The sequence below is a fragment of the Dipodomys spectabilis genome, unplaced genomic scaffold (assembly GCF_019054845.1).
Source record: "Dipodomys spectabilis isolate Male_0828 unplaced genomic scaffold, ASM1905484v1 ptg000289l, whole genome shotgun sequence".
Lineage (NCBI taxonomy): Eukaryota > Metazoa > Chordata > Mammalia > Rodentia > Heteromyidae > Dipodomys > Dipodomys spectabilis.
The window spans coordinates 8243396-8271208 of NW_024870966.1; positions in this window are offsets into that span (position 1 = coordinate 8243396).

Here is a 27813-nt window from a genome sequence, read left to right on the forward strand (position 1 = left end):
CACACACACACACACACACACACACACACACACACACACCACACACACACACACACACACACACACATCTAGACACAGTGGGGAAGGGAGGGCGGGCTAGGGCAGGGGACCAGGAAGGGCACATTTTCTTCTGGCAATGTTTTTACTGTATAAAAAGGATCTTGGCAGTATTTCACTTACTACAACATTTTCAAACATTTTGTCCTGATTTTTCACTCAGCACCAAAAATACCCAATATGATAGAAGAGCACGATGAGTTAGTGTATAGAGAGATAGAGAATAGTCCGTGGAAAATGTACAGCATGGATTGGGTTGGAAGCTGGACGGATTAAGGATGGAGGCATCCATCGATGCCGGTCCCCCTCTGTGGGGAAGCCCCGTAGGCAGTGGGGAAAATGTAGTGAGTACAACTAAAATTGGATTTAATCATTGCTCTAATAAAGAGCCAAGACTACATGGCAATTTAGTGTGCTGTCGGCAGAATGAATTGTTTAAGTCACATTAGTAGCATATTAGATAACACATATGCAGTAAGTAAATTATGATTAAAATAGCTACAGAGTAAATACTGTATATATGCCACATGATAACTGTTTGCAAAAGTCTTTTAAAGATACCTCCCCCAGTGAATCTGTTTATTGTCTCCTACAATTTTTATCAAATCCAATAAGCATATTTCTTACTCTATAAAGTGTTTTTGATTGGCCTTTTTATTTTTTTCAATTGGTAAATGAAAGAATGATGTCATATGACAGCATTAAATACTATTAAACAGACCATAACTAACACACACTGTATAAATTATACATAAGCTGACACTTTTATGCACTTGGTGAAGAATGGCTTCATGGGTTATACAATCTTTTCCAAAACAAGCTACACAGAACAACGTGGCTGCTTATGTTTCATGGCTACAACCTGCTAACTGAATTAGCATTCATTTATTAAGTTTTCACAGGGACCCCTTTCTCATTCAAATACTTGTAGATTATAATTTATTTTTATCTAAGGCATAATTTTTCATGTGGCATTTTTGCCAAAATCAATATAACAGGAGCCAAGCCCTGTTCCCTGATCCTCGTTTAGGGCCTCCTCTTCTTGGCTGTCTAGCTCCATGAGTCTTTCCTCACTGAGAAGGTAAATAAATGAGTCTGCCTGGCAAAGCTGGCTTTTGCCAAAGTGCTGAGCCCAATCTTATTTTTTACCAGCTTAGCCCGCCACACTCAAGACTCTGGGCACACATTCTTTCACTGTTTAAAAATGGCTGGCTCTTGCATTCTTAAAGAAAAGAGGAGGCGTTCTTTGTATGTGGCCGGAAGCCTGCATACTCCAGCTCAGATTCACACAGGAAGCCAGGCCCAAAGCCGTGCCGGCAACACAGGGGTCCAAGCCACCGGCAAGGCCCAGGTGAGTTCAGGTCTCGGGGCACTGTCTGCTGCACAAGGCTACCACGTCAGGTCCCCACGTGGTGTGTGCCATCTGCACACCCTCACACAGAGTGCTATTTTCAGGTGCAGCCAGAGCAAGGGGGCCCTGGTGGAAAGAGGATGCCCATGGGGTCAGTCAAGAGAAGCACCTTCGCCCCCCTCCCCCCCCATCATGAGGATGTGAGTTCTGGATCCAGCGCACTATGGAGGACGCCCTGTTTTTGTGATTTAACGTGTGTGTGTGTGTGTGTGTGTGTGTGTGTGTGTGTGTTCTGGACAATCAGCTGTGGTGATGTAGAAGCAACCTTGCTGTGCCACTGGAAGAGCCCCCCACACCCTCTGTGCCTTTCTCTGAGGTTTCTGAGCCGAGATGAAGAGGACACGGCAAAGGTACAGGCAGGATGCGCAGTGAGGCCACAGAGCTCCCCTGGCGGTCTGCGGTGTGAAGCAAGTCCAGGGCGCAGCCGCCGCCGCCGCCAGGGAAGGAAGTGGCTGCATTTAACTCTCCTACTCGAGATTGAAAAGCAAATGGCTGTTGTTACCCTTTCGGTGTTCCCGGGCCATCCGCACACAGCATTCCTGCTCTGTGGTCATCTCCCTGACACGATGGGCCATCTGGCCTGGGACTGGGAAACCTGCCTCTCAGTCTGAGAAACCCGGAGACGTTCCGGTCCAGACAGGCACCTGATAACAGAGGACGCTCCGGGGCACTTATCTGGTGCCAGGCAGCTCTGGAGCGTTACCTGAGTCAGCTCCTCTGACACAGAGCAAGCCGGGAGAAAGCAGAGGCAAGTCAAGGTCAAATCCAGGCCACCCCTACTGGGACAGCCATGTACCTCTGAGGCTGCCATAGACGGTAGGAGAGAGGCCCACAGCCTGGCTCAGCTTCTGCAAGGGGGCCAGCTCCACAGCAAAGGCCTCACGGTGCCATACTGCTCCTCATCCACTTCCACAGAGCGTCAAGGGGTTCAATCCAAACCTATCTTCCAGAAGAGTGTGTGTGTGTGTGTGTGTGTGTGTGTGTGTGTGTGTGCGCACGCGCGCGTGCATGCAGGAGCACATGTGCACAGACATACAGGCGGGCAAGGCAAGAGGCCCTCTGTGAAGTGGGAGCATTCTTCTTTTACACAGTGACATCCCCATCTTCCGTCTCCTAGGTTGGATGCCCACCGCTGTCCACAACCACCCAGCCTGCACACACACACCAAGACCCCGGTGTCCTGCTGCCACCAGCCTAGCCCTGAGTGTTGGGCAGGGCTTCCTGTTTGGAGGTGTTCCGCTGTCATCCCCAGTGAGGGACGGCCCATCCTGTGCAGTGGGGAACAGCTGGTGTCTGTTTCACAGGACGTATAATCCATTCTGTGTTGCTGTGGTGGAACGCTGGAGTCTGGGTACTTGATCAAGTGAAGAGGTTTGTCTGACTCATCACTGTGGTGTCTGGAAGACCCAACAACACAGTGCTGCCATCCTAGTCATGGCAGCCTGAGTGTAACTCACCGTGGAGGAGAGGGAAGGCACCGCTCCACGAAGAAGCACACACGGATGGAGTGACCGCTTTGTAACAGGAAGTGGCCATACTTAACTCTCTTACTTGAGATCGAAAAGCAAATGATCAGGTCAGTGTTCAACGACCCTGTGAAGCCAGCCACTTCTGCGAGACCAGCACGGTGAGACCACCCCATAGGGAACCCACCTTGAGGGTAGACCCCCAGGGCCTACTTACTCCCTCCAGACCCGCCTCTCTAAGGTGGGGTCCTCAGCTGGGACCAAGCCTCCACCACTCCATCCACATCCAAACCATGGCACAAGCACCTGCGACACCTGAGTTTAGACCCTTTTGTAGCACACAAAGAGACTTCAGGAGGGCATTAGCTTTTGTGGATGTTTATGGTCAGAATCCAAGTGGAAGGAAGGCTGTTGGCGGGGTGCTTGGCCCATGGCAGGGAGATCGGAGCTCTGCCCAGGCCTGGCAGCCTGCCCTGGTGACGGATGAGAGGAGGAGCTGAGGTCTGAAAGGAGGAAGGTCAGGAGCCTGTGCTACTGTGTCCTCTGAGACCTGAGGATCACAGCGTGGAGCCAGCCAGGGCAGGGAAGTCTGCAGGACTCTAATTTCCAAATAACCATCAAAAAGCTGGAAGCAGAGCTGTGGCTCAAGTGGTAGAGCACACGCCTCGAGAAAAATAGCAAAGAAACGGTGCTCAGGAGGAGGAGGAGGAAAAATAATAATAGTAGTAAGTGTCATCATCTAGTGCTTTGACATCTTAACATTGCTGGTACTTGACCCACATTCAGTAAGCTTGGCCACCAACTCCACCATGGCGTCTAGAGGAGGAGAGAGCCAGGGAAATGCAAATAGCATTTGGAGTCCACAGGAAGGCAAAGCCTTCGTGCCGCCCAGGGCATCTCCGTAGTTGTGCGGTCGGTGGTAGAGGGCGTTCTGGCCTGCCCTGCCCAGGCAGGGCCTCTGGCCCCTCACCTGCCAGTCAGTTCACAACTGCCAAGATTTTTCAATGATTTCTTTTTCATAGAGAAATAGGAAGAGGATCAGGAATTGTGCATGGGATTGCTCTTATCAAAGCTGGCTGTTTGGTTTTCTTTTTAACTTCTTAATGCTTAAAACATCCTCTCAGTTCAACCCCAGATTTGTACTTCTTGTTCACATGAAATCAGACCACAAGCCCTCACATTACAATAACAGAAACATTCAAGGAACTCTTGGTGTTGTTAAACACAAGATAAATATTTGAGCATCTTTTCTTTTCTTTTTTTTGGGGGGGGGGCAACATTTTTTACATATTTGTGGAAACATCTATGGTCTCTGAAAAAGAAAATGGAGAATGTGGGCCAGGAAAGTTCTCATCGAGAGTTGACCAAATTACAGCTTCTGTGCAGTCTTCTCCATCGCATCATCTTGGAAACTATGGCTCAGGATCTTGTGCATACTTTGGGGAGCTTCGTACATATGCCCGCAAATAAAAAGGGAAATTCGTCGGTTATGATTGACCTCTGGACACACGAAGCTTTCTCTAGTGAAGGAAGGGCTCTTGTCACGGGGAGGAGAGATTCTTGGGTCCCTGAGCCTTCCTAGGCCCATCAACATCCCAACCTGAGGGCAAGGGGCGCTGCCACCAGCTCCGTAACATGGGAAGAGGACCCGAACCCTGCAGGGTCCCCGGAGGACCCACAGACTCAGAAGCAGAAGCTGGTTGGCGCGATGGCCAGCGCTTCACCGGGGCAGGACCAACTGAAAACTTGTTCCCCACTGTGGACCTCCAGGCAGATGAAATCCTTCCTCTAAGGCAAGCGTTCTTGCTATCTAAGTATCTCCTGGCCAGGAAATGCTGTAGCTCATAGAGTTTGAAGGCTGATCACTATTGGGGACCTGGCCGCGCTGGTGAACCCACTGGACTGTCACAGAGGGTGTCCCGCGGCTTCCCAGCATGTATTACTGATGTCCAGAGGGGCCGTCCTCCAGACGCACAGATGCGGACAGACCAACTTGCTGTGGACTTGTATATTCAAGCTTATCCATTTAGAAAATAAACACCACAACTGAGCTATTTTAAAATTAATAATCGTATTTTTCCTTTCAAATATTTAAGCTAGTGGGGCACCGGTGGTTCACGTCTATACTCGTAGTTACTCAGGTGTCTGAGATCTGAGAATTATGGTTCAACGTCAACCAGGAAGGTAAGTCCATTAGACTCTTATCTCCAACTAACTATCCAGAAAATTTTCAAGTCAGGAGTGGAATTGTGGTTCATGTGGTGGAGGGCCAGCCTTGAGCATCTCCTAGGCCCTGCATTCAAGCTCTAGTACACACACACACACACACACACACACATATACACATACAAACATACACATACATACACACACACACACACACATACACACACACACATACACACACACACATACACACACACACACATATACACAAGTTGTCAGCTAAAACTCTAATTTGCCAGAATTGCAAAGGTCCATTCTGGTCATCAGTGGAATGGGAAATAACTTCCTCTATTAATTTTACTTCTGAGAATAAAAACCCTGATTTCTGCTAGCTAGACAGATTTCAGACAGAGCCAGGAATAAATGAGGGAACATGTCTCCCCAGTGCCCGGAGATACTCTTAAGCAGTTAAGCCCCTGTTGTTCACAGATTTGTCACACAGTATGGACAAAGTGTGCCCACAAAAATAAATAAAAGATGCTAGGTATTCACACACAAGTAGTCAGAGTAAAGAGGGCACCCTTTGGGAAGGAACAGAGGTACAACTTCATTCTCTGAGCATGTAAAATGCTATGTTTTGAAACAAACTCCAGGAAATGGAAGCATGTTTTGTTGTTGTTATTGGTGGTGCTGATGTTTTTGTTTTGTTTTGTTTTTCTTCTGGAAGGGGAAGAAGGGGCATAGAAAGGGAGGGAGGGAGGGCAAAAATATGTGATCATGCTACTCAGTACACACAGTGGAAAATGAACTATGTAACTCGTGGGCAAGGATGGGAAGGGGAAATGGAGAAAGTAAGGGAAGAGGCAACATTGTCCATAAAAGAAATGTACTCATTACCGACTTATGATTTAAAAAAAATTTCAAAGACAAAGGTCTGTAAGGTGTGTGTGGCACAGCTCTCCGTGAGACCATGAGCTTAAATCACAGGATCTGCTGTCCCCTGCCTTTAATTTCATGAAAAGATGTCCTCCCAGAAAGCAAATGGTGCTCCCCCCAAAAGCCAAGTTATGCTAATCTTCCTAAGCCTAAAAAGGGTCAGCAATGTGCTCTGTTTAAGGGATACAGTGAAAGTTTTAGCTTTGTTGCGAGACGACAGGTCTTTAGCAGAAGTTGGGCAGCATTATGTGAAAAGGAACTCAAGCATGAGCAGGGTTTGAGATCGAGCATGAAATGATAGCGAGTGTTTGCTATTCATTTATACTACAGCAATTTGGAGACAATTCAATGCGCCAGTTTATGAGTGCAAGGCATCTTGATCATATGGCAAGCTTAGAGTTGACTTATTTGAGACAAAAGTCCCTCCTGACTTCAGTAGAAGACCTCTAAACCAGCAAAGGTGCAGCTGGCTACCTGCCCAACCTCCGTGCTATTGGGTTTGGTCAACAAGCCAAGTGTGGGCACCAATGTTCTAACTCTGTGCTCCAGAGAGGACTCCAGAACCTCCATATTGCCTGAGCCACCAACTATGCCACCCCCCACCCCACCCCCTCACACACTCACTCACTGGCCCAGGAGACCAGGGCACTATCTCAAGATTGCCTGAGACAGATGCTTCACCTCGCTCTGCTAGAGTCAAACACATTCTTTGGGGATCTTCTGAGACTCCCTTGTGCCTCTCCTGGGAAACCCCTGGCAATTATCCACCACAAATACCACGTGCATCTTCGCTGTGGTACGGCTGGAATCAAAATCCTTCCTCCATGCCTGTCAGAGCAAAGAGCCGAAAAGCTCTCTGAAGATCGATCCTTCGCTGGTAACCTCAAAGATCTGAATTTCTTCCACATGAGCCTACGGGACTCCCCTCTCGTACTGAAAGGCCACATGACAGCTTCGGTTAGGCGAGTGGAGCTCTTCAAAGGGAGCGTCGTCGCGACTTGTCACGGTGCCAGCGTCTCATGTTAAAGATTCGTCTCATGGCATCGCCCGTTATTAATTTTATCCGTGTGGAGACTTTCCCGGGGTGACAGAGAGAGGCTGGCTTTCAAAGGCATTCCACGTTCTGTGGGAGCAGTCACATGGGGAGACATCGCTCTCTTCTCTTTGGAGGCCCCACTGTTCGGGGCCTGGCTGGCGGAGCTCTAGGGGATCCGGGGCTCTCCATTTGGGGGACGCGCTGCTGCAGAGACCAGCTGGGCGGTGGGAAGCAGAGTCAAGGCCTCCTCGGCCTGGAGTCTGTGGGAGGAAAATCTTCTGGCCCGGCATCCAAGAAGAAAGGACATCTGGCCTGGCTGAGGTGTCATTGGGCTTGGTGAGTCCAAACAGGGCCGGAGCACCTGGGTCTCAGTGCCTGTCCCAGTGCGTGGAGGAGAAGAGAACCGACAGAAAGCAGGGGCATCTACAGATGTGCACTAAGATACTAAGATGGAGACGCACGGGCCCTTAGACCTTCCCCAGGCCCCGTGTCTTCGGCTGGCCTTCCAGGTCTGTGGGTTGGAATACTGGGGGAAATACGTTCAACTGTACTGAACATGTTCAGACTTGTTTCTCATGCCATTGTTCCCCAAGAGTGCACAGTATCTCTATAGTATTGACATTGTACCAGGCATTACCATGATCTAGAGACAGTTTAACATATATAGGAGGATACGTGGATAGGCTGTGTGCAAACACATTACCAGATTACATGGGGATGTGAATATCTGTGGGCTTAGGTATTCTGAGAGGGTCCTGAACCCAGTTCCTGAAGATACCAAGTGATGACTCCTGTGTGTGTGTGTGTGTGTGTGTGTGTGTGCGCGCGCAAGCATATGCACATGCACACATGTGTGTCAGACACACACACAGAGAAAAGAAAGAGAGAGAGAGAGAGAGAGACACGTGTTCTGGCTGGCTGGCTGCCTGGTTGCCTGCCTGGAACCCAGGTGAGTCTCATGAGGTGCTTTCTCCTCTAGAAAGCCTCAGAGTTTTGTCCTTGCTATTTTCCGGTGGATTGAGAAGACAGCCCCCACCCCTGCTAGCCAAGATCATCTCTTTTCCTCCAATCAACCAGTCCTCTACTCGATGCCTTCACAACACAGAGGCTAGTGTCGTCCAGGTAACGCGGCACCAATGAGCTAGCCTGGCCAAGACGACAAACAGAATTCAATCACTGCTCACGCCCGGAAGGCCTCCAGAGGCAGCACGGTTTCCTGAGTCCCAGCGTACAACCTGTGCCTTCCTCATCTGGCTCTGGTGAGTCCCTCCTCATCTCTGCCCTGACTTCTCCTAGAAGTCACCTTGTACCTCAGGAGGCCTCAGCCTGGGTTAATGGTTGAGGTCCAGGTATGGCCCTCCGGCACCCCCTCTTCTTGTCAGATTCAGGCAGTGGGTGGGACTCACAGATAAGGCTCCTAGACAGGATAGGCTCCAAGAAGGCAGACCCCAGAGATGTGGGTGAGGGGCACGGCCAGGGGCACAAGGCCAGCTAAGAGCAGGTAGCAGAGGAAGGGAAGACCAGGAGGATAAGAAGGTCACTCTGATTGAGCCGAAGGATGTGTAGACACACGTGAAGCCCACCTCTTCTACTGCACCTTGCATACAATCCACGCTGTGCAACCCCAGCCGTTCTGCCAGCAGACGAAGATCCACACCAGTGAGACACCACCATGTGTGGGAAGAAGCAGAAAACCTGAGCCTACCTGGGTCCCGAGCTGGAGCTCCTCCTCCAGCCATGGGAACGCTGACCTGTGTCACCAAGAAGCCCTCATGGATCTGCAGCCACACACTAGACACTAGGTGGAGCTCAGCTGAAAAGCAGGAGATAGGCTGCTTCCCTGGGGCTGTGATTGCATAATTTCTGATTTCAGGGTGGTGCTCAAGGCCTGCTTGGCTGGCTTAAGCGCCAGGCTCAGGTCAGGAAGGACCTGGGCACCATCACAGACAGAAACGTGGCCCAGCACCACCACCACCTCAGTGACATGGGAGCCCAAGCCCACAGAGAGGGGGCTCCCGCCCGGGGCTGGTGGCCCCAAGGTGACATAGCATCTTTCTGTTTTGCTTCTGGACTGCGACCAAGGACTAAGAACAGTGGGCATTGAATGTGCGCCAGTATCGACTGAGTTTCTTCAATATTTTAAATTAACCCACGTGTCCGACAGTTCTGTTTGTGCCCCTTCCACAATGCCAACCACACTGAACACCACCACCCCTCCCCCACGGGTCTGGGAAGGGCCATGGGAAAGAATTTCTCATGGTGTCAGGCATCAAGTTGATGAGAACGGCAGCCCGGCACCCACACCTGGAGGAGGAGTCCACCCAGAAAAGCATTCGTCCCATCTGACAGAGGAGGGGCTCCCCACCACACGGGACTGCCCACCATCGAAGTGCAATTGCATTCTTTCCGATTCCCCTGCACTCGGCTGGAATGCTGGCTTGTGATTGAACCTATTTGTACAATGTCAGGGTGGCCTTCCCTTCGGAGTCGCAGTGTGGTATGAGGGTCTCGTTTAAGTGGGGAGTGGGAGGAGGCAAGATATAAAAGGAGAGGGTAATAAATTATTACCATGTGTTAGAGCCAAACCCACAGAGCCGAGTTTATGATAATGATAAAAAAAAAAAAAAAAAAAAAAAACGAGAAAACCACACAGATTCATCCATCTCATGGACTTGCACTTTATGAATCTGTGGAAATTCAGAGAAATCATACAAAGCCAATTGGACAGAAATTTCTTTGTCAAAGCATCCTTTGGGCATTAGGTTAGTCTTTACAAAGCATCGTGTGGTCCTGGGGCTGCGTCCCAGCTTTCCCTTTCTGTGGGCAGGACAGGGGTAAGGCAGGACCTGCCTCTTCCTGGTCCACCTCCTTGGGTATATTTTTGGAACAAACACTAGCGTCCTCCAGGTTGTCTGCCAGGGTATATTTCAGAGCAGTGAGGGTTGGGAAGTTCCTCTCATGTTCTGGGAATCAGGGTTGGGCCTGGTCTCCCATGTGGGGGACCGTATAAGTCTCTGAGCAGCAAGCAGGCTTGGACAGCTATACTGGGCATCAGAAGAAGCAGGAAAGGAGAGGGATGAGGGAGGCTGGTTTGGCTGGCCTCTTCCCATATTCATGGAATTGAGAAATAACAGGAAACCCAAAACACTGCTCAATCCCCAAATCACATCTATTTGGTTACCGCTGACCTTGTGGAATTCCTGGCAGAAAATTCTCTTCCTAATTCCATTTTTTTGGCTCATACTTAGATAAATGTTTCCCAAGAGATGCCAATAAGCAGCTCTGGACATTTGGGGGGACTTGAGGGAGGGCGCAGGACCCTGCCCTGAAGTCAACGTTGAATGCAAGGGAAGCCACCGAGGCAGGGCCGTTGATGTCTCCAACTGAAGGGTAAAGAAGTGCATGCAAGAAAGAACTATGCTGCCGGACACACTACACAGGGTCCCACACTCATGACCACCCCATATCCAGCTCTGATGTCCCCACCATGACCCCATGACCCCTTGTGTCCTGGCTATGCTTTGCCCTTCTTGGATGGGAATAAGGGGAGACAGGCTGTGGGCCTCTCCTGCATCCACATCTCCACATGCACCCCAAATGTCATGGGGAGAATGGGCAGGTGGTTCTCCTGGTCACGCTGGCACGTGGAGAAATCATGGAGAATAGAAAATGCACCTCAAACAGAAAAAGTGTCACTGTCCCTAAAGAAGAACCAATCCTGAAAAGTTCAGATCATTAAACCAAATACTGCTGCTGCTTCCCCTCCCCCACCTCTCTCGGTGGATACTCATTCTACAAAGGGATTTCACTGTTATTTCCATACATGCATACAATGTATGTCTGGAAATCAAATAAGCCGCTTCGATTACTCTTTCTTATCCCCCACCTTAAAACCAGTTTAAGTGGTTTTTACCGTTATATTTTCATACATGCATATGACACATCTTGATTAAAATTATGACCACAAACCAGAGATGAGGACCAAGAGCGAACTGGCAAACAAGAAGAGGAAGAGCACCTAAAGCAGGCTGCACAATAGTGTGGAAGGTGGGCAATGAGAGTGTGTTCTAGGAGATGCCTGAAGAATTACTTGGTCTGTGGGTTAAGTGGGCTGTGCTATGTTCCTTCAGCATGCCCGTAGGAGGGAAGAGAGAGTATTCTTTGCTTAAATGATCAAAGAGAGAAAAATCCTAATAGCGTTACCATTTCCATTTTACAAGTAAGGAACCTAAGTCAGCTGTCTATCTAAATTCAGAGATCGAGATCTGAGTCTAAAACCCAATTCTTTTGTTCCCTTGTGAATAAAACTGGAATTAGAACACAGGTTCCATTTTCTCATGGTGGTGTTTTAAGGATCCTAATAAAACCCAGTAGTTGTATGTTTGAACGTGGGGTGGGGGTCTACAGTGGGGGTCCAGCAGAGCGAAGCAGATTTGGGATCAATGAGTTAATATCTGCCTGATGTGCTGCTGGCTGCAAGGCTTTGCACTTGACCTGACCTAGTGCCTCATTCTAAGAAACGAGATATCAAATTCCTAGGCCAGGCAGCGCAGTGAGGGGAGTCCTGCCATCCGGCTCCATTACAGCAGAGTTCACAGACAACAAGCTAGGCTGAGTGACATGAAACCAAATAAAATTCAACAGGGATGCATGGAAAACTCTGTATTCAGGTTTAAAAAATCAATTATACAAGCACAAGATGGGAGGGATGTACGTTTACAAATGTTTGCATGAAAAAGCAAGAACGATTAATGACTGTATGTGATGTGGTGGTGAGAAAGCCAGTGGATTCTCTGGCTTCTCCCAGGCTTCCAGATGGAAGGGCATCCACACTGGAGCAGGACACTCCATTTCCCACCACACACTTGCAGAGGAAAATTACCACCCTGGACTGCAGTCTGAGGCAAGTCATGGAGCCAACAGAAAGCCCAGAACTTAGGTCACCTGGAGAGAATTTTCACCTAGAGGTTCCTTAATGCAAACCAAGACTTGGAAAAGAGCGCTATGGAAGGTGTGGTTGGATGGAGGAATCAGACATCTATGCTGTCCAGGGGTGCCCTGGGGCAAGAGGAATGAACTTTCCAAAAGGTCAGTGGTATTTCAATGTGACAAGGACCTTTCTAACAGATAGCATGATCCATAACGGCTGAGAAGCCCAGGACACCAGGGACAGATAATCCACTATCGGCAGAGACAGGAAGAACCCTGCAGTGGAGAAGGTTGCCCCAAACTGTAATTTTTAAAAAGTCCCCCTGGGGGTTGGGGAGGGTGGGCCAGTGACCCGAAGCACAGAGCTGAGCCCGTGGGTCCTGCACCTGCTAAGCAGCCCCACTCCATGCCTTGCATGCTGGGCCACTGAGCATGCTGGGATCTGAGGACGACTCTGGAGAATGTGGTCTTTGAAAACCACCACTGGGGATGGCAAAAGGACTCGCAGCTTCCAGAGTACACGGCACACCAGCCTTGCATCCAGTTCATGGACACCAGCAGGTGTTTTGATGTTGCTCTTCACCAATGACTGTGTGTTTAGGCATACCGTGGAATGAGTAATTGCAATGAAGATTTGAAACCAGGGTCCAGATCTTCATCTTGGGGATTCGTGGGTCTGGTTGATGCGTGTGTGAAACCACACTTCTCAAGGCTCTCCTTTATTTGCGGCTAAGGAGTCTGTACAGCGTCTAACGGAAATGACAAAATAATCTAGGGATGAGTTGACCCCATGGCTTAAATTCCCTTATGGTATTCAACTTCCCCGTGACACCAGGGACTCGGGTGAAGTGAGAACAGATGATGTGGCAGGGCCCCGTGTTAGCTGAGCAGCAGGAAAGACAGTTCCAGAAAGAGCTGTGTCCTCACTAAGGTGCCCACTGCAGGGATGATGTGGCATAAATCAGCTCAAGGCCACAATGGGCTTCTGTGCTACATAGACTGGTCACATCCCTCGTGAGTTTAACCTTGGATCGTGTCAGTGCCATCACCCATGCAGGGTTTGCTGGGCCCTGGAGATCCTGGAGGTGGCTGAAGTCTCAGTCCTGACTTCCAGAAGCTTCCAGTTGTCACGTGGGCAGAGCGCAGTCACCAGGTGGGCGAGGTCGGCTCCACACTCACATCCATGCAGGCCTTGGAGGAAAGCAAGGGCCCCGAGTGCAGTCATCTGCTGACAGCACAAGTTCATTTTGCGGACAACAGAGAGATTCAGGTGTGGCTTTCTCAGGTTGCGCCCTGGGCTCCAGAGGTCGTTTTCCAGGGCCTCGGTAGGGGAAGAGCATTGAAGTAGGACCTGGTGAAATTGAACTGGAGGGGTCACTGCTCTGGGACCAGGAAGATACTAGAAGCTTGGCTCTGTGACCTGGCTGGTTTGGATTGCAAGGAGATTCTCAGTCAACATATAAATGGTACCCGATCGTTCAAGCTTAGCCATGGAGAAAATGTCCACATTGAAAGGTCTAACTGGTAACAACACCAAGGCCCCAAATGCGACCTTGTGTAGAAACTGGGTCTTCACAAGTGGTCAAGTTTATACCAGTCATCTGAGGCTGTGGCTCATATGACTGCAGTTTTTATAAAAAGCAGAGGTTTTGATGCTGAGACAGACAAACATCTGCAAGGGAAGACAGATGGGTCCACCAGCTGAAAGACAGAGCGCACAGAAGATAGACATACATGCAGAGAGACAGACTTGTGCACAGGCTGCTGGAAGATGGAGGCCCAGGAGACAGTGCTGCTTCTATGAATGTAAGTTTCATGCCCTGGAGTCGAGGTAATCCCCTGAAACTGAAGCACTTAGGAGATGCAGTTCCTGGATGTCTGTGTCACATACTTCAGCCTTGTAATGATGAGGCATCAATAAACAGAGCTCAAAATCTGCCTCTTCAGTGGAAGAATGAATGAATGTAATTAATTGAGTGGATGGAATCTACTACTTAAAGAATTCAGGATAGCTAAGCAACCAGCTACAACATCTCCCAGAAGCCTCCACCACCTGCTAAGCCATTCATCCACGCAACAAGGTTCTAAAGGACTAAGGGATTATGTGCTGGGGTGGAGTGATAAACCTGATCCTGGAGGAAACCAGGATGAACAAACAAAGCTAGGCCAGGAATGAGTGTGTGTGTGTGTGTGTGTGTGTGTGTGTGTGTGTGTGTGTGTGTGTGTGTGTGTGTGTGTGTGTGTGTGTGTATTCAAGAGTTACATAATCATGCTAAGACTGGAGTATCACAAACCTCATGTCAGGAAGCACTAGTGATAAATACCTAGGAATGGGATTGCTGGATCACAAGGAAGCTCTAAGTTTAGTCTTTTGAGGAACCTCCATACTACTTTCCAGAGTGGTTGAACAACTCTACATTCCCACCAACAGTGTAATAGTGTTCCTTTTTGGCCACACCTCCATCCCCACTCCTGTTGCCTCCAGCTTCTGCTGTTGTTAGTTTTCTGGATAATGGCCATTCTAACTGGGGTCAAGTGGAATCTCAGTGTTGTTTTGATTTGTATTTCCTTCATGGCCAGAGATGTTGAACATTTCTTCGTGTCTATTGGCCAGTTTTACTTCTGAAAGTCTCTCTTTAAGTCTTTAGCCTATTTATTAATTGGGTTGTTGGGGTTTTCTTTTGAGGTTTATTTTTGAAGGGTTTAAATTTTTAACTCTGAGTATATATGAGGACCTTGCCAGATGGATAGCTCGTAAAAAAAATCTCCCATTCTATGAGCTTTCTATTTATCTTGTTAACTATATTCTTTGCCCTACAGAAACTCTTCAGTTTAATACAGCCTCATTTATCCAGTCTTTCTTTGATTTGCTGTGATTCTGGATCTTTACTTAGGAAGTTTCAACCCATGCCTAGAAGCACTAGTGTTTCCTTTGCCCCCTTCCTGTAAACTTTTAGCCACACTAAAGCTGCCAGCACAACCATGTTCATTGCAGCATTGTTTACCATTGCCAAGATATGGAATAAACCCAGATGCCCCTCAGTGTATGAATGAATCAAGAAAATGTGGTATATATACACAATATAATTCTATTTCTATCATCCATCAAAAAGCACAATATTATACCATTCAAAAGGAAGTGGAAAGACTTGGAAAAAATTATATTAAGTGGTGTAAGCTAGACCCAGAAACATAGGTTGTATGGTTTCCCTCATTTATGGTACTAGAATGTGCCTATAAATCTACAAGTAAACACACTGGATGGTAAAAAATAAAATACACTGGACATGATAAAATATATAGTCTCTAGACAGTCACAGAGTGAGACCAAAGGAGAACATTCTTAGGAAAGGAACACAAAAGCACAATAGCTATGGACATCTGATTATATGAAATAATATTTATTAAAATGGTTTCCAGGAAATAGAAACAAAAGGTTTCATTCTTTATTGTTTTTATTTTCTTTTCCCCTTGTTTGTTTATCTGCCTTTGGGAGGGTAACAGGGACACAGAAATTGATGGGAACATGGTGAAAAAAATGCAAAAGTGATATTCACTAGACACTATGCTGAAAATGAATTACAGTATTTGTGTGTGGGGGGGAGGTGGGGGGGAAAACTAAGAGAGAGTGAAAGAAGGGCTGACATTGTTCCAAAAGAAATGTACTGTTTATCTGACTTATGCAACTATGACCCCTTTGAACAGCACCTCTATCATATTTCAATCAGCCTCGTAGCTGAAATAAATCAAAAGTTAAAATTAAAGCCCTCCCCTCCCAAATAAAAAGAAGCACTAGTGAGACAGAGTAGAATTAACATCAGTCTCAGAACAGGACTGATAATCACGCAGCATACATCATGTGAGCATCCAGTGTGAGAAGAGAATTTGAGCTGCTCAAAACAGAACATGGACAGCTTTGTGCAAAGGTTGGTTGGACACTCAGGTAAGGATGACCAGACATTCTCCTTGCTAACTGGGGCTGGATCAGACAGGGGCCACTGGAGGTAGGAAGAAAAGAAATCAAGTGGGGATCATGGGTACACTCCTCTGCTCTCTTCAGGAGGCTGAAGTTAATCCCACAGACCTTGGGGAATTAATGAAGGTTTTACAGCAGGAGAATGGCATGAATCAATTTTCCCTGAAGACCAAATGCTCATACATACTTTTGAGACAATTCAACTACAGTAATGAAGACCGTTTTGCTCATGGAGATCGTTGTAAATTCCCAAACCACGTGTCATGGCATTGACTTAAAATTCACATCTCCTCCTGCATTACCACGCTCGCTTAGTTACCAGCTGCACAGGACAGAACTCTCTCCTCCCCAGTCTCCCTGCAACCCCGCCACTGGAGTTTGTAATGCTAACAGCCACCCTTGTTCTGTGGGCTTTGTCCTATTTCCCAGGCCTTTTACATGGGTGATAGGTTTTAAAGAAAATAAAAATTCCTGTTTCTTCTTACAGATTGGACTTGATTAAATATTCCATTGATAAAGGGTAAGCAAATGTCAGCTTCAATATCATAAAAAGAGAAATGAAAGTTCATACAAGCAGCAAAGCAAACAATCCATTTTCATACTTTATTAGAAACATTTATTGCCGTAATAACTACATTATATTAAGCAAGCAGGTGGAAAGGTGTTCTGTGCATTGGTATCTTCAAATATCTTTATTTTGAAGATCTTATCTCCCCGGTATTTAGACAGATGTTTGACTCCCTCTAGTACAGCGAGGGCACAAGATGCACGGGTCCAGCTTCTGCAGAAGCCAACAATGACCCTGGCCTCTGGGGCCTCCCCAAGGAAGGGGGCCTTTCAGACCTAGGCTTTCCTGCTCAGTGCAGCATGAAGAACTCTGGGTGTTAGAGAGCAGAACTCCCCATGCACTGGCTAGAGCACTTTCACAGTCCACAGCAACCATTTCAAGTGTTACTCAGCGTTTTCTAAATCCCTCCACAATCTCATAACTGGTCTGGAATCTACAGCTTAGAAGAAAGGGCTGGAATTTGTCCCTATTATCTGAAATATCTTGAAAAATATTGGTATATTATCTCCTCCCATAAGTTCAGGGGTTCTCCATTACTTAGAACTGTATCGTTGAACACTCGGTGGTCTAATATAACAAACACTGATTACTCACAGGTTCTGCAGGTGCTGTCCTCATCTGGGCTGACTGGAGGGCTTTGATCAAGGAGTGGCAGGAGTTGGATCTCCAAAGGGGCTTCGCTGGAGGAGGAAAGCATCTAATTCCTTGTAGCCAAATGACTGGCGCCCTAGTGGCTTACTGGCTGAAGGTGAGAGGTTGTTCACAGTCCCTTCCCACACTGACCTCTCCCTAGGACCCTCAGACCAGAACAAGTGTGACTTGGTTCTTCAACATCAGCAAGGGAAGGGGTCTCTCTCTCTCCCCCCTCCAGTGTCACATGTCCATGTGCCCACTACCACATCCTACTGGGAGGACAGGTCACAAGCCCGCCCCACTCCGGGGGAGGGCACCCACAAGCAGGCAAGCTCAGGAGGGATTATGGGACCACCTTAGAATTGATCTGCTTTGTGCCGACCTTTCACTTCTGATGTCTGGGCAGGGAGGGTCAGTGGTGCTCACAATGTCCTATCACAGATGACCTCCTCCAGTTTTCACCAAATGGGAAAAGATCTACATATTTTCACATAGCACAGATTCATTCAACATTATCAATTCAAACATGCACTCTAGCACAAATTCCTGTGCATATGACAAGTGCCAGTCTGCATAATTTACACATTGCTAATTTCTAGTTCTCTTTAGCAAACAAAAGTGACTCTATCAGAGATTCTGACTAGGAGACAAAATGGTGTATTTGAACTCAGCCAGACAGCAAATATTTATTGAGGACTTGCCAAAAACCCTCTGCAAAGTCCCCTGGAAAACAAAGGGGAGAAGTCTACAGGGCCTCCAACTGAGGAGCTGGGAACAGTAATGCAAACTGAGCAGAGTCTGTGCAGAGCACGTCCCTGATGCTACCTTTGTCCTGCACAAGCAAGCAATTGGAGCCGGTGCTCTCAGCCATGAAAAAGACCACCCTGGACACACAGCAGGTAAATTCACGTCTGACCAGAGCAGGGGTGAGGACAGCCAGAGCTCCGTGATTGGCGGGAATAAACAGCAACAGAGGAGAGCCTTACCTCAAATACAACCAACCATCAAGCATAGCTGCAAATGATGCACGGGGCCACAGAGCACCCAAACTTGCCAAGATACTGGCTGGGGCGGGGGGGGGGGGGGCAGGGGAAGGCCTCGCCAGGGAATGTCAGCGCCACACCCCAGACCTCTAGCACCACAGAGTTGCTCAAACTCAGGCTCACGTTTCAGGCTGAGTACTAGAACTAGGCAACATCTGAGCCATGTTTCTGGTGACTTCTCCATCCCAACCAAAAAGAACTCAGATGAGAAGTTTCTATAGATGAGACTGCCTGGCTTTCCAATGAACAGAGTCTAACAGATACGAGATCAGGTCACGGTTTCCATGCATACAGGTGGCAGAGTCAACAGACCTTACAACTGGCATCACATCATTGAATGTGTAAACCGCACAAATGCCGGCCACAAAACACTGGAATTACAGCCCATAAATAGGACTATGTTTGGGAAATTTTCAGAAAAGTTCTTGATGATTAATTCATCAAAAAAGGAATTGTAAAATAGAAATGCTTAAAATGTATAAGGTAATTCTTACATAAAACATGTTTTATACACAAAAAGCAGTAAGAAGAGGAAGATACATAGCCTACATTGGTATAGGAGAAAAGAAAAAAATGAATATATGTGTATACTCTGAAGAAGAAAGAACTTAGATTAGAAAGCCAGACTGTCAAACCTGGTTCCTTGCAAAGCAACTAGAACAGATAAATGTCTAGCAATATTTTCAAGAAATAAGTAAACAACATGAGCATGATTAGAAATGGAATATAGCCAAAGTAGTGGATTTCAAAAAAGAGCTTAAAATTATTTTTAAAATAATTTTATGTCTGGGTGTCAATGGCTCAAGCCTGTAATCCTAGCTACTTAGGAATTTGAGATCTGAGGATGGTGGGTCAAAGCCAGCCCGGGCCAGAAAGTCTGTGAGACTCTTATCTCCAATTAAGCACTAGAAAACTGGCAATGGTGCTATGGCTCAAGTGGGAGGGTTCTAGCCTTGAGCTGAAGAGCTGAGGGATAGAGCCCAGGCCCAGAGTTCAAGACCCACAACCAAATAAATAACTAAATAAATAAAATAATTTTATGTCACGAAACTTAAAAACTTAGAAAAAAATGAAAAAGTTCCTAGAAAAAAAGTAAAAACCAAAGGGACATGAGAATAAATAAAAGATTGGAAATATTTTGACTCAGATCAAGATTTTTTAAAATTATTCAAAACTATAAACACCAAACCCAGATGGTTTTCTAGTGAGTTTCACCAACTTTTCAAGGAAGAGGTCCTTTTAGTCCTATGGAAATCTTTCTAGACTAGAGTGAATGATCACACACTCACACATTCTATGAGACCAGACTATCTGGGCACTAAAAACAATTCCTATCAGGAGGCTACTAAAAGGGATATGACAAATCCGTCTCCTGCATGGCATCAGTACACAACCTACACACCCAGCCCACCAAAGCCACTCGCGGATGCTCTACTGTAGCGTAGTAAGAGAGGTCCAAAGTGGCAGGAAGACTAAAAATGTAAAAATCTATGAATGTATTTTAATCAGATCATTACATTACATTTGACATGGACTTTGGCTCTTCATGCATGCAGGTTGAGCAAACATCCAAGAGATTCACTTTAAAAACACTCGGTAGAAAACTGTGCAAGGCCAAGGTCAGTATCACATTTTGTCATGAATGTTTCCAAATACAATTAGAGAATCATGCCAAATAACTCCCATATACCCAATGACCAGACAGAGCCTGGGCTTACACATAAAAGGCAAAACAACCAAGTTTTCTAGAGACAAGCAGCACAGCAGAATATCTTAGAGGCTGTGGTAAGGAGCAGACTTGTCCTCACAGAGAGCACGTCTCTGGAGAAGGTGGGCATGGAAGAAGCTGACAGCTGTCCCCAGGCAGCAGGTAAGGGAGTCACTCTGAAAACGGAGCCCTGGGCAGGGCAGGCTGCTAAAGGTCGAGCTGTTTCTGTATTCTTTTTGGACATAGATTTGGAACCATTCACAGAAGCTCAGTCACCACCAATCACCACCACCACCACCATCACCACTACCATTACTATCACCACAACCATCACTATCATCTTTGCCACCATCACCACCAACGCCACAACTACCTCCACCATCAATCACTGTCCCAACACTAACACACTACCACCATCCACTTCCATCATTACAACTACCTCCATGGCCATCCTCACCACCATTACAACCACCTTACTCATCACTATTGCCACATCACCGCTGACTCCACTGCCACCATCACAGAAGAAAATGGTTCTTTCCTTGATTCCACCCTTCTCCACTTGACTTGCTGCATGTAAAATTGTCATCATTTTCAGGATAGTGAAGTTTATCGCAAGGTCAATTTTCTTTAGATACACTCCGTCGTTAATCATCTTCAGATGAGCTGTGCAGAAAAGAAACTGAACCTTTTTAATAATAAAAACAGCACAACCGAAAGCAATTCTCCACAGCCTGTCTATCCCCTTTAAGAGAATAGTCAGCTGTGAAAATATTTACAAAGGATCAGGATTGTGAGGTAAAAAACGATCCTAAGATTGCCAAACTCAGTTAATCTTCAGTGTCTATTTAGTATCATTGCCGCCCCAGAAGTTCCGACAAATATGTACAAAACAGATAACACTACTGTAAAAAGAGAAACAGAATATGTTGAGAAGAACGTAGAGAACTTTGGAGTACTCTCGGGAGTAAGCACTAAGCTTTAGGACTCACAAACTCATTGAAGTTGCATTCTTGGAACCCCTGCTTTGCTCAGAAATGACACCAGGCATGGGTGCGGACCCAGCCAAACAAGCCAGGACCCCTCCCTCTGCCTGTCAACCAGGCATGCGCCTGGCTGGCAGCAGCCTCTAATCCTCACCGTAGCCGGGAAAATGCGGAGAGCGCTGGGCCTTGAGGAAAGGGCTGTGCTCAGTTAGCTGGAGAGTAAGCAGCAAACCTATCTCCCTCCAGCGGCTCCTCCAGGGCGGCGCTAGAGAGAGCAAGCCTCTCTGCATCTCCACAGCGCCCACTGTCTTTGCTTGGCTCTCTCACCCAATGCCACTGTCTTGGGAGACAGTTCTAGGCTTCAAATCCTTTCCCAGCATGGGATGGCTTCAGTCCATGCTCCTCCTTAGTCTCGCTTTGAGGAGATTCAAGTCTGTTTGGTACTCCGCTCTACTTTCCTTCCTCTCAAAGCTCTTCATCAACCCTGTTTACCCCTCGGCTCATATCCTCCCCAGCACGGAGGTAAATGTCCATCTTCACCTTTGCTGGCTCCTAGTTCAACTTTCAAAGGAGCCTCCGAGACACAACCCTGAGGCACAGCGCCCCACTGTTGGTCAATAACCCACCTGCCTGCTTCCTTCCTTCGGTATGGGCCCCCACAGCGATGCTGGGTCCACACCTCCACCTGGCTCTAGCCTCACCCTGCCTGCAGCTCCCTGCACAGTGCTCAGCCCCGGCGGGCGGGGCTTCCAGTCAGCCCAGCTCTGGGACAGCTGTCCAGGCACCTCGAGCCTCCAGGCTTCCTGGCTCCTTACCCCGAGACTTGGCCTCTGAAGGCTGTGGCTGCCCTTGGTCTCACTCATTACTCTTCTGTCTCGCAGAGAATCCTCCAAATTTGGACCTACTACTCACCTTGATTTCTGTGTCCAGGATTTTATGGATCGCTTTTTAGATATTTTATGTCACTGCAGGGAATTCATGATTGTATCTTCATGGCGTCCCTTAATTCCCTCTGTGCTCTCATTCTTGAATTCACATCCAAGTCAAAGGTCCAGTATTTGATTAAATCACAACTGAGATAAAGTTTTCTCTTTCTTTTTTCATTTCTTCTTTTTGGTGGTTCTAGGGTTTGAAGTCAGGGCCTTACACTTACCAGGCAGGTGCCACTTAACCCATACCCTCAGACCTTCGAGATAAATTCTTTCTATAGGACTCTAGTAAATAATGTTGATAAACCTGGAACACTCTAGTTAGATAATTTAATGTCATTAGTCCAGGCATTATATCATACTGAACTGGTGGCAATTATTCCACGCATGAGTCATAAATAAAACTAGGTTTAGTCCTCCTCCCTGCTCATCTGATTCCAAATCCCAGCATCACAGGAGTATCCTAACCATGCAGGAACATTCCTAGGATCAACAATGTGGATGGAGCTAAACTCAAGAACTGAGTTTCTACTTCCAGTGCATTTTTATTTAGATGCTTTCTGCAATGTTTGGTACATATTCTGCAGAATCAATGACGTGCCTTTATTTGATGCCAACCTGTCTTATTTTGGAATCCATGGAAGTATATGTGTATGTCTCTGTGTGTGTTTCTAAAGATCTTTAAACTTGAACCACTTAACATTCATTTATTGTTGGTTAAAAGTCAACTCTCCCTCTCTTTCTCTCTCTCTCTCTCTCTCTCTCACTCTCTCTCTCTCGTATAGTGATGTTTGTTCCTGACACTGGATTTCTGGAGCTGTCTACTCCAGCAGAATGGAGAAGCCCATCCCAGAAAGGTGGATGGAGTACAGAGACAATGCTTCCTGGGAATGTATGGACCTCATACATTGGCCTGGCTTTTCCAGATCTCTTTAAATGAGGTGGGGCAGGGGGGGTCTCATGAGAAGAAGGTACCCATAGCAAATCACCCGGATGCCCAGGATGGAGAGCTGGGTTGTTATGGATGGGGGGGGGGGGGGGAGGAGAGGGGAAGAGCTTCTGAAGCAGCAGGATCCTCAAAAGCACTCAACACATTGATCAGGGGAGGGGTTAGGAATTGGAGCTAGAAGAGAATCTTCCAGCATGTTCTCTGAGACATGTAGGCAGTTTGTGGACTCGTGTCTTGAAAGAGGGCAGTGCTCTGTTGTAAACCACACCAGTGAGGTACAAGCTCCTGCTTCTCAGCTCGGTGCTGTCTTTGCCCGCTCTGCCTCTGAGCAGCAGGATATATGAGGATGGGGTATTAAGCAATTTCCCTGGCCGGGGGTCATGCCTGGGGTGGCTCTCTGAGCGCTTCTGTTTCCCATTTCACAACTCTCTCCTGTTCTCACAGATCACTAAGGAGCCCTGGGTAAATTCCACACAGCTCTGACTTTGGGTTGGAATAGCATCGGAAAACTCAGCTGCTGACCCAGAATTTATCCAAATACCATTCTCTGGACGATCTCATGTGGTTGGCTGTTCTCATGGGAAATCACTAGCAGCCAATCCATAAGTACAAAAAGCACACACACTTTTTAAACATCAAGATTTAAACACCTACTCTTTGGAGCCTCAAAAATGAGTTGTACCCGGCTCCCACCTTTCACAGAGGGCAGACATAGTTCTCCATCTCCCTTGTGCAGCACAGAGCTGTCATGGAGAGTGGGGTAGGGCAGTAACTCAGGGGCTGGGCAGGAACGGACCCAGAGTGCCAGAGAGCCGGCCAATGCCGGGCTGGGCGTTTCCTACGGCTTCCGTGATGAAGAAGCTCAGCCTGACTCACAGCTACGCAGTCGGTCACGACAGCTTTGCCATCGGGCAGGCAGCGGGGTGTCTGGTGGGCCTCGTTCCTCCCCAGGGCCCCATGGAGAATCCACTTCTTTTTCTTTTCCAGGCTCTGGAGGCCATCAGCATGTTTTTTTTCTGGTCGTGGGGCCTGAACTCTGGGCCTGGGCGCTGTCCCTCAGCTCAAGGTGAGCGCTCTACCACTTGAGCCACAGCACCACGTCCAGCTTTTTCTGCTTCTGTGGTGCTGAGGAATCAAACCCAGGACCTCATGTATGCAAGGCAAGCACTGTACCACTGAGCCACCTTCCCAGTCCCCATCAGCATTCTTTAGCAGGTGAGGTTTCTTTGCTTGCTTGCTTGCTTCCTTCTTCCCTCCTTCCTTCCTCCCTTCTTCCTTCCTTCTCGCCCCATACCAGAGCTCTCTCTCTCTCTCTCTCTCTCTCTCTCTCTCTCTCTCTCTCTCTCTCTCTCTCCTCTCGCTCTGTAATTGAGGTCTGAGGTATAATAGGAAGCAAATACTGGATCAGGTACCAGCCCCGTGGGGGGTCCTGGTGGCCATGCGTGCAGAGGGTAAACCTCAGGAGAAATCCACACAGCCCACGTCCTGGCTCGCGAGGGCGTCACACCTGTCCCTGTGTCCTCGGATGGGAGAAGGGCATGTGTGGCTCTCCGCCCGTCACCTGGCCTCCTGCAGCAATGACAAGATGCACTCGCTGAGCCCAGCGTGGAGTGTCACGTTTAGGATCCAATTATTCCCCCCAAGAGTCATTTTTCTTCACCTCTGGTGGAGGCAGGGAAGGAGGGGGCTCCCGCCGTGTCTAACAAAACAGATTATGGAGACAGCCACTTATCTTATTTGTCATCTCACCCAAGGAAGCCTGCTCTGACATTCTGAAGAGAGGACCAGGCTCAGGAAACAAAATGGCAGCAGCCGGCAGGGATCCTTCTCCTTTTGCAGTCTTTCACTGCAGGGAAGGAAAGCCAGGGAGAAGCCAGGACTTCCACCGTGGGAAGCTGAGGCTCAGGAAGGGGGACCATTGGGGGCTGAATACCTGTACCCCACAGGAGCCACCCATTTCCAGCCTCTAGCTAGCTAATGACCCAGGAAGAAGGGGAACCGGTTCTAGTCATCCATTAGTCATTCTCTCTCTCTGTCTCTCTCTGTCTCTGTCTCTGTCTCTCTCTCTCTGTGTCTCTGGTCTCTCTCTGTCTCTCTTTGTCTCTCTGTCTCTGTCTCTCTCTCTGTGTCTCTGTCTCTCTCTCTGACACAAGCCAGAACTGTTAGAGGAATGTGTGTAGCTGTGTGCTTGGAACATTGCAAGCCCCTGAGCACTGCATCAGGGGGCGGGGACGGGGTGCATGCCCAGAGCTGTGTGTAAATAACATACTCCGCTATGTGGCTCTTCCGTGGTTTTCTTAAAAATTATATTCAAGAACTTAAAAATACACATAGAAACAAAGAAATGAATCATCCACAGAGCCTATTCCCACAAGCTCAAGCATTTGTGTTTGGCCAGGAAGCAGTTAGCTAGTGTGGGCAGCTCACCACCCAGGGACCCTGGACCTTGCTCCTCAACGCCAACACCCCAGTAATGACTGGAGGGAGACTCGAATGCCAGCGGGCTCTAGGGGGACTGGGGTCAGTGATCCACGGCCTCTGCTCCTGTCTTTGAGAGTAAACCTTTCAGGATCCACTCCTGGGACAGAAACGCTCCGGGAGGAAGGAGCAAAGAGGCGAGGGTGTGGTCTCTCACTGTCCCTCTGTCTCTGTCTCTGATTCGCTCTGTATCTCTCTTTCTCCTTCTCCTTCCCCATTAGTTTTTAAATGAAACATTAAGAAGACCACACAGCCTCGGGGGCCTGTGGTTGAGGTGTCTCCCCGCCAGGCAGGAAGCTGAAATGTTTCTTGGAATCCAGAGTACGGCCGTCCCAGTTACGCCCACCACCACTGTGCCTTCTGTGGCTCTGCCCCGCGTCCTAACACAACTCAGGGGGTTGGATTACGAAATGATTTGTGATAATGGGAGTGAAGGAGAGGGCGATTTGACTTCAGGAGGCAGAGCTGGGAGCTGAGAGTGATCTATGATGTGAAGCATCCCCAGCCAAGGCACAGCGGATTCGGGATGCAGCAGGCCGGCCCCGCTGTGCCGAGCACGCGCTCCTTGTAACCAGACACACAGACATGGGACTCCATCAGCATCAACCTTCCAGAAAACCGCAGCCAGCGCCTAAGTCGAAGATAAAATATCACCAGCTAACAGGCGTGCTGTGAATTAGCCAGAGCACGGGGGAGAGGCGGGGAGAAGCCAGATCTGCCCCGGCCAGAGAAGCTGCCAGCTTCCCCTCCTCAAGCCCCTGACCCATTTCTTTCTAAGACCAAAAAGGGGCACAGCCCCTCTTTTTGTTATCAGTGCTCAATTCATCCGGTCACCTCGTTATAAAAGGATGTTAGGCTTGAAAACAGAGGGGAGCTATTTTTGTTTGTGTCATTTCAGCTGAAAAATGAAGGAGGTGATTCTTGAAACAGTGTCTCCAGCACATTAAACACGCACACACACACACACACACACACACACACACACACACACACACACACACACACACACACACACACAGCTTTAAAGATAACAAAATGCTTTAGATATGAGTTGCTGTGATTATTCTATTTTGGTTGCAGAAATTTCCTACAATGTGTCTACGAATACTTACAATGTTCACACTCTTGGCATTTGTTTTGCACACATCTCATGAGCAAATGGGCTAAATCATTTTGATCCAGATACCCATTGTCCACTCAATATGGCCTCATCCATATTGCAGCTCCCAGAGCCACAACTTTTATACTTTTACATACATGCCACACACACCAAAACCCAGCCCAGGTGTAGTGCATCTCCAGGATATAGATGGCTGTCACAGTCACACAATAGATCACAAAGATTTAATACAGGAAAATAGTGCTCAGTAACTAGCAGAGGAAACTCTGATTATAACTACATGAGTACAAGATGACATTAGCCATTTATGGATTTCAGGAAGAGAGGAGATGGCAATGTTTTATAGTATAGTTAAAGAACTCATTGAACACATCCCCCATGATGAACATGCTGATGGCAGAAGGAGGGTGGGAGACACAGACATCATAAATCTGGGGCCTAAGTGTTACAATCACTTTGCTCTGCCAGCCCAGCAGACTCCAGTGGAGTGGACAGAGACCTTCCATAGAGGGTCACCGTGTCGCCCCAGAGGGACACGGTCCCTGCTGGTCCCCCAATTGTTAAATACTGGGTTACTTCTACAGGCTGGCTCTAGGTAACCTGCGGAGCCACGAGGCCGGTTTGAGGTCCATTGCACCAGGCGAGCGCGTCCCCAGCTCCGGTGCCAGCTGCTGGTTGTCCTTCTGTGTCACAGCAGTGTTTTAGTTTTAATGAAAACAAAAACCTTGCTCTGCAGCACTTCCCCTCTGCCAGCGTCAGGCAGTAAATGCCAAGGGGGCAGACGGATGCGCGTGTCATGACTGGGGTTTGGAAATGGGTCACACAAGAGTGGAGGCTCAGAAGATGCTCGCGGGCCATCCTTCCCGGTGCCTGGAATGGTGAGGGTCCATGTTTGCGCACTGAAGGAAAAAGACGGAGAATTTGCTCCCGATCCCTGCCAGCGTTTCAAGGAGCCAGGCTTTCCTGGACTCACCTCTGCAGAGCCCCAGCCTGAGCCCGAGCCCGAGCCTGGCCACCGGCTTTCATCAGAAAATCTGCCCCCCACCCCCACCCCAGGAAGGCGCTCACAGTGCAGCTGACAGAACCCCCGGCCATCGGCCCTCCCACCTTCCCACCCAGGCCCGCCCAGGGCTTGGGTCGGCTGCCTCCCACCTTTGCAAACTCCTTTCCTTCTGTCATCCCATTTAACTCCCTGAATTAGGTCCTTTCTGGTTTTTTATTTTGTTTTTCTTTCTTTAAATCATCACAGAGATTGTTTTTTAAGAGAGAGAGAATAAGAATACCTAAGCCCGGCTCTGCCTCCTCCCTGGGCCTTTCTGAGGCCTGTCTCTGAGTCCAGCAATGTCAGACGTCACCAACACAGGCAACAGAGCCCGGGGCAATGCTGGACGAGGGGCCACAGTGCATTCAGATGACAAAACA